Source organism: Peromyscus californicus, unplaced genomic scaffold (genome assembly GCF_007827085.1).
Source record: "Peromyscus californicus insignis strain IS unplaced genomic scaffold, ASM782708v3 Scaffold_10__1_contigs__length_136768540, whole genome shotgun sequence".
Classification (NCBI taxonomy): domain Eukaryota; kingdom Metazoa; phylum Chordata; class Mammalia; order Rodentia; family Cricetidae; genus Peromyscus; species Peromyscus californicus.
The window spans coordinates 4,195,308-4,202,430 of NW_026294391.1; positions in this window are offsets into that span (position 1 = coordinate 4,195,308).

Genomic DNA, 7,123 nt, shown 5'->3' on the forward strand with positions numbered 1-7,123 from the left:
TTGCAGATGTAGCTCGTAAGAAAATGGGGCCTCTTACCATACTGAACTGACTTCTACCAGCAGCCCAAATTATCTTGGAAGCTGATTTTCTCCCCAGAACCTCCAGGAACATGACCTTGCCAAACCCCTGGCTGCTAGTCTTGGTATCACTCTCACTCTCTCCACACTAACCATATCATTATTCTGGATTGAGAGTGGGTCCCAAATACAATGACAAATGTCCTTATAAAAGAAAGCAGGAGCCAGGTGTGGTGACATTCCTGGAATCCCAGCACTTACTGGGCAGAGGTAGGAGTTTAAGGCCAGCCTAGGCTACATAGTAAGTTCCAGTCTCAAAAAAAAAAAAAAAAACGAACAAAACAACACCCATTTATAACCTCACATTGAGAAGGGAGGAAGAGGAAGGGAGGGAGGAAGAGGGAGAGAAAGACAATATGAACTAGAGGCACAGACAGTTAGGTAATGTGAAGACACAGACCACATTTAGAGTAGCACATATTAAAGCCAAGGCACAAGCCAAGGGTTGTGAGCAAGCACAGGAAGCTAGAGGAGGGACAAGGAATGCCAGGCCTTTCAAAGATCCTCACAAGGAATCAAGTTGGATGACACCAACCTAGTGGTCCTCCATGGAGTCAATAGAGTCATAGTAATGGATTTAACAAGTATGTGTAGGGTAAGTCAGAAGCTTGGCTTTGATCCAGCTTTGGCATGACGAATGTGGAAGAGATGATGCTGAAGACGAGATGAGATGCTCATGACTCTGGCAGTTATGTAATAACCAACTAAGCACAGGTGCTGATTTTCCCTGTTGTTACCATTTCTCCCATGCAGTTCTGCTCTTGTGTACCCAGACAAAGGCATCTAAGAGAATCTTAGTTCTAAGCTAAAACGACAGCAGGGTGAACTTTAGACAATGGTTCTCAGGTTTCAATGCACAAAAGAACCATGGAAGGCTCTTGTATAAATGCAGGTTCTGATTTAGTACTTCCAGATGAAGCTAGAGCTCATCAGCTCGCACAAGTTCCAAAGCCCTATCAGTGTGGCTGGGCTGAGGACCCACTTTGACTAGCTAGGATCCTGATGAGGGCTTGGTCAAATTTATTTGGAAAGTGTCAAAGAGTATATATTTTGGGCTTTAAGAATCCAGGAGTTTCCCACTGCTGGTATAACAAAATACTACAAAGTCATTGACTTAAAACAATATCCATTTATTACCTCACATTTCTTTGGTGAGAAACCCACCATTATGCAGCTCAGCTGGTTAGAGAGTGAGTTAGATAGACAGATGAACAGACAGACAAATAATAGAAGATAGATAAAAGCCACAGTATTGGTGGGGTCATGTTTCTGGAGGTTCTAGAAAGAAGATATGCTTCTAAGATTATTCTGGTTGCTTGTAGAACCCAATTCAGTGTGAGAGGAGGCCCCATTTTCTTTTGCACTATTAGCTTCTCTCAGTTCCATAATGCAGCCTGTGCCTTGTCATATTGCTCTCTACATCTTTAACCAACAACAGCACATCAAATCCTCTTCATGCTTTGGATCTTCATCTTTCCTGTGTGTGTCTCTGACAAACAAAACAACACCCATTTATAACTATTCAGTTGGGCTCTTGTAGTGTGAGCATCGTACTAGAAAATATTGAGTGAATATGTAAGGCCATGCTCCAATAAAGCTTTATTTATAAGGTATTGAAATTTGAATTTCACATAATTTTTACATGTTAAAAAATAGTATTCTTTTCATTCAAAAAGATAGTTTGTGGCTGGTGAGATAGATCACTGGGTGTGGGCACCTTTGACCAGGTCTGAAGTCCTGATCCTCTGCATCCATACGGTAGAAGGAGGACCAACTCCTGCAAGTTGTCCTCCAATCCCTATACACATGCCAAAACATGAGCACCTGCTCCCATACACACATACACAGAATAAAAAATAATAATTTAGAAGTGTAAAAATTGTTCTAAAGTCCCAGGACAATACAGCAATAAAGAGTGGATTAGATTTGGCCTCCAGGCTACTGAATATAGACAATAATCTAGGTCTTAATTCTTATTTCAGACTAGAAACCTGAAAGAAGCAAGAATTTTCTCTCCTACTTTTCCTCCATCCTTGGTGCTTCTTACATGACCAAAGGAAGATTTCAGATACCAAGGTGGTATGAGAAAGGCAGAAATATAAAAATTTTCTTAAAAAGCAGTCATTTATAAGATCAAAGATTAGTTGTATTTGAGGAATTGAACCTTTACAGGGGAGAAATGCAAATATGCAGTTCTTAGCCAAGGTGGGAGCTTTATAACATCTTTATGTAGGCAAGCAAAAATAATAGAAACAATCTGGTCCCATGCAATAATAGGTTACTATATAACCTGCTCTGATATTGGGGTTCATTTTGTCTTGCCTCTGCACTGGTATACTCAAAATATTATAAATTATATTTATACTCTGTATTAGTTTGCTTTCTATTGCTGTGATAAAACATTACAATCAAAAGCAACTTGGGGATGAGGAAAGGGCTTATTTAGCTTAATCACAATCCTTCACTGAAGGATGTTGGGGAATAACCAAAGCGAAAACCTAGAGTCAAAAACTGAAGTAGAGATCACGAAAGAGCACTACTTACTGGTTTGTCAAAAACTGAAGTAGAGATCACGAAAGAGCACTACTTACTGGTTTGTGTCTCATGGTTCACTCACTTTGCTCTTTTATATGACTCAGGACCACCATCGCCCACAGTGGGCTGGGCCCTCTCACACCAACCATTTAATCGAGGAATTGTCACACAGAATTGCCTACAGGCCAATCTGACGGAAGAAATTCCTTAATTGAGCCTGCCCCCCAAGTGTGTGTAGGTTCGTGTCAAGTTGACAAAAACTAATCAGAACATACTCTTTAAAAATAGACTTTCCAGCCAAGTGGTGGTGACGCACGCCTTTAATCCCAGCACTCGGGCGGCAGAGCCAGGTGGATCTCTGTGAGTTCGAGGCCAGCCTGGTCTATAGAGCAAGATACAGGACAGGCATCAAAACTACACAGAGAAACCCTGTCTCCAAACAAACAAAACAAAACAAACAAACAAACAAAAAATAGACTATCCAGGGCTGAGGAGATAGTTCAGTGATTAAGAGCACTTCTTGCTCTTGTAGAGGACCGGAGTTAGGTTCCCAGTGCCCATATAGGATGGTTCATTATGGCCTGTAACTCCAGCTCCAGACTACTGATGTCTTCTTCTGGACTCTGGGTAATGTATGAATGTGCATAACCCACCCCCCATACACACACACACACACACACACACACACACACACACACACACACACACACACACACGCTTCTGATTAAAAAGAAAGTAAAAATTTTAAAAAAAGCTCAATCCTAGGACTAAGATCTCTAATCAAATTGCTTCTTGCTCATAGACACTGAGTATTAAAACTATTATGAAATAATTTCTTATGAAGTATAATGTGAAGGTAGAATTATAACTTACAATAACAATATTTCTCTTATCTGTCTCTCAGAGGAAAAAAATAAAATTTTGTTTTCATGTTCCAGCCATTCTACATCTGACGAACCGTACCTTTGTCTAGGTTCTCTATAAAGGATCTGGTGACCTATATTCATATGAGGGATTTATTAAGGAAGCACCATTTGGGAGACACCACTAAGGGAGTGGGAGTTTCAGGTCCTAGTCTCAGCTGATGCTGGGGAGAGTGCTGGAAGCTAACAATACCTCCACATTTACTGGGAAGAGAAGCAAGTTGTTAGGATGCCAGGCTCCCACACTAGTCTGTGACTGGTTGAAGCTGCTCCCAGGACAAGCTACCCTGTTCAAGTGAGCCAAGTACCTCTAACAGCCTGTGGGCCCCAGGAGTAATGTGGGTATGTGCCACTCTCCAAAAAACACAGAAGTTGGAGATTACAGCATCATAGGAAATGCAAAAGGGAACCAAGAGGATCTACAGAGCATCAGGCTGGTCAGCCACACCATGCTGATAGAAATGCATGGAGGCCTGGCTTTCCTAGAAGAGAATAAAAGTAGTCTGTCTCTCTCTGTCTCTGTCTTTCTCCTTCCTTTCTGAAAAATGAAACTGTCCTTTGGTACCTGTTGCTCATGGTGGCATACTTAGAAGAGAAAGAATCATCTATGATGGAAGTTGCCTCTATAATTCATAATTCTAAGTCGACATGAAAACAGATGCTTTTTAGTTCAGACTTGTTTCGTACTTTTCTGTTCACTTAGTATATTTACCAATTTTGTGAGCCAGTTACTAAAACACAGTATTTACTTTTAAATTTGGTTTTTGAATAGGTAACAATTGATTCAAATAAACAACAGCTACAACAAAAAACCTCTTGCTAATTTGTGTGCCCCATCTGCTAAGACATTGGTATTACTATTTTTCTTAGCATGTATTTGGACATAATAGAAAGTGTGAGCCAGATATGGCAGGTCATGGCTGTGATCTTAGCATGTGAGAACTAAGGCAGAAGGATCACTATGAGTTCAGGAGTTCCAGAGCAATATAGGGAACTCCAGGGTAGCCTGGGCTACAAAGAATAGATCCTGTTTCTTTAAAAAAAAGAATTATAAATACAATTAATATACAGTAAATGTTTTAAATGAAAAAGAAAAAGGTGCGTGAGTGGAGATCTGATACAGTAGCACGAACCTATAAGTCCCAACATGCAGGAGGCTGACGTCTCAGTGGGTGATACAGTAAGACTCAATCTCAAAAACAAAAATATGTACATGTGGGTGTCATACTTATTTTCACCTGTCAACTTGACACAAACTAGAGTCACTTGGGAAGAGAGAGCCTCAACTGAAACATTCTCCAGATCATGGCATTTGGGCACATCTGTGGGGGCATTTTCTTGGCTGATGATTGATGTGAGAGCACCCAGCTCACTGTGGGCAGTGGAGATGGTCCTGAGCTGCATAAGAGAGCAAGCTGAGCACGCCACAGGAACAAATCAGGAAGCAGCACTCCTCTGCTCCATGGCCCCTGTATCAGTTCCTGTCTCCAGAGTTTGCTTCCAGGTTCCTGCCCTGACTTCCTTCAATGATGGATGTTACCTGGAAAGTATAAACTGAAATAAACTCTTTCTTTACCAAGTTCCTTTTGGTCATGGTATTTATCACACCAGCAGAAAAATCAAACTAGAAAGGAGAGTTGGGGGTGTGGTTTAGTGGCAGAGTGCTTGCATGAGGCCCTGGGTCTGATCTTTATGCATCCCAAAGAGGAGAAAAAATAAAAGAAAATGTGACCTTTAGTCCTACCCCCTTTATACCAAAGGTAGAATATAAAAATTGTTATGCATATAAAAACTGTCACATTTTCAGTTACTGTATCATAGAGCTTTTCAATTCACACAGAGAATGCTCCTTGTTTTTTTTAACATCCGTATGACTCTCCATTGAGTGGATAACTAAACATCTTTGTCACTAGTCTGCATGAACATTTGAATTGATCTCCATCTTTTGCAGATCCAAGCAGTGCTGCATTGAGTAATCTTGTACTTATGTTATTTTCCTCCTGTAAAAGAGATTAGTTTGTTGCCAGAAACACAGTCCCACAGTCTGAGGGCACTATGAAGAAAAAGGTTTGTTTGGGCTAATGGTTCTGGAGGCCCAAGGTCAAGTTGCTACATTTGGTGATGGCTTGCCTTCTTATTGACAGGGTCCTGAGGTAAGGAAGTGTTACATAACCAACATAGGCTCTCTCTCTCTCTCTCTCTCTCTCTCTCTCTCTCTCTGTGTGTGTGTGTGTGTGTGTGTGTGTGTGTGTGTGTGTGTGTGTGTGTGTGTGTGTGTGTGCCTTCTGGTCTCTATTTCTTTATCAAAGCACCAGGACTCAGGCATGAAGGTGCTACCTTAAGGATCTTATCTACGTCCAATCCATTCCTAAAGGCTCCACCTCTAAACAAAATTTAAAATAAGTTTTTAATTTAAAATAAGTTATTTTAATATCTCACAAGAGAGATTGTATTTGAACACAAGGACCCAAATCATACATGTGCACATGCATACACCCACACCCACACCCATACACCATATAGAAAGCATAGCAGTAAGTGTATCTATTGAAGAAATTCTTTAGAATTGAATTGCTGGTTTAGGGAGAAATAAATTTATAATTTAAAAACTAAATATGTTTATTAATTCTTTGAGACTTTCATATAATGTATTTTGATCATATACATCCACGATTCCTCCCCTTAACTTCTCCGAGGTCCACCTTTATATCCCTGCCCTCCCAACTTTGTGTACTCTTTTGAAAAAAATTAATAATGCATAAACTCCAATTTATGCTGACCATAATCTCATGAGTAGGGCCGTCCACTGGAGTGTAGTTGACTTACGAGGAGCCACACCTCTAAAGAAAACTTAACCCCCCTTCTGAAGCCATCAACTCTATAGCTTCTCCGTTAGGGGTGAAGACTCAGGAACCCTTTTCCCATCCCATGCTAGAAGAGTGGTTGCCTTAATCTTGTGTAGGCAACCACAGCTGCCATAAGTTATTGAGCACAGTAGTCCTGTCATGTTCAGAAGACACTGTTTTCCTCTGGTCGTCCTTGACTTTTGGCTTTTCCCACAACACAGTAAATTTGTATTTTTGACACTGTTGTTAAATTATCTTCCAGTGGGCTTTTATATTCATTCACCTGTGTTCTTACCATTCACACATGATAATGTTTTCCTACATCTTCACCAATAAAGCATGTCACTAAACCTTTCAATTTTCGCCAGTCTCCTAGGTAAAAGATGCTATCTTAGCATAGCTTTAATTTTCATTTCTGCTGTTGTGTGTGTGCTCACATGAGTGCATCCATGTGTGTGAATGTGGGAGCATGTGTGGAGGTCAGAAGACAACCTCAGGTGTGGGTCCTTGCCTTCCACCGTATTTGAGACAGGGTCTCTTGGTTGTTTAGCTGCTGCTTATGCTAGGCTAGCTGGCATAAGAGCCCCTGGAGAGTCTCCCATCTGTTTGTAGATGCAGTGGGACTACAGATGCTGATGCTGTGCATCTGGCTTTTACGTGAGTTCTGGGGATTCAAACTCAGTTTCTCATGCTTCTACTCATGGAGCCATCATCTTGGCCTATTTCTTTAATTTTCAGTGA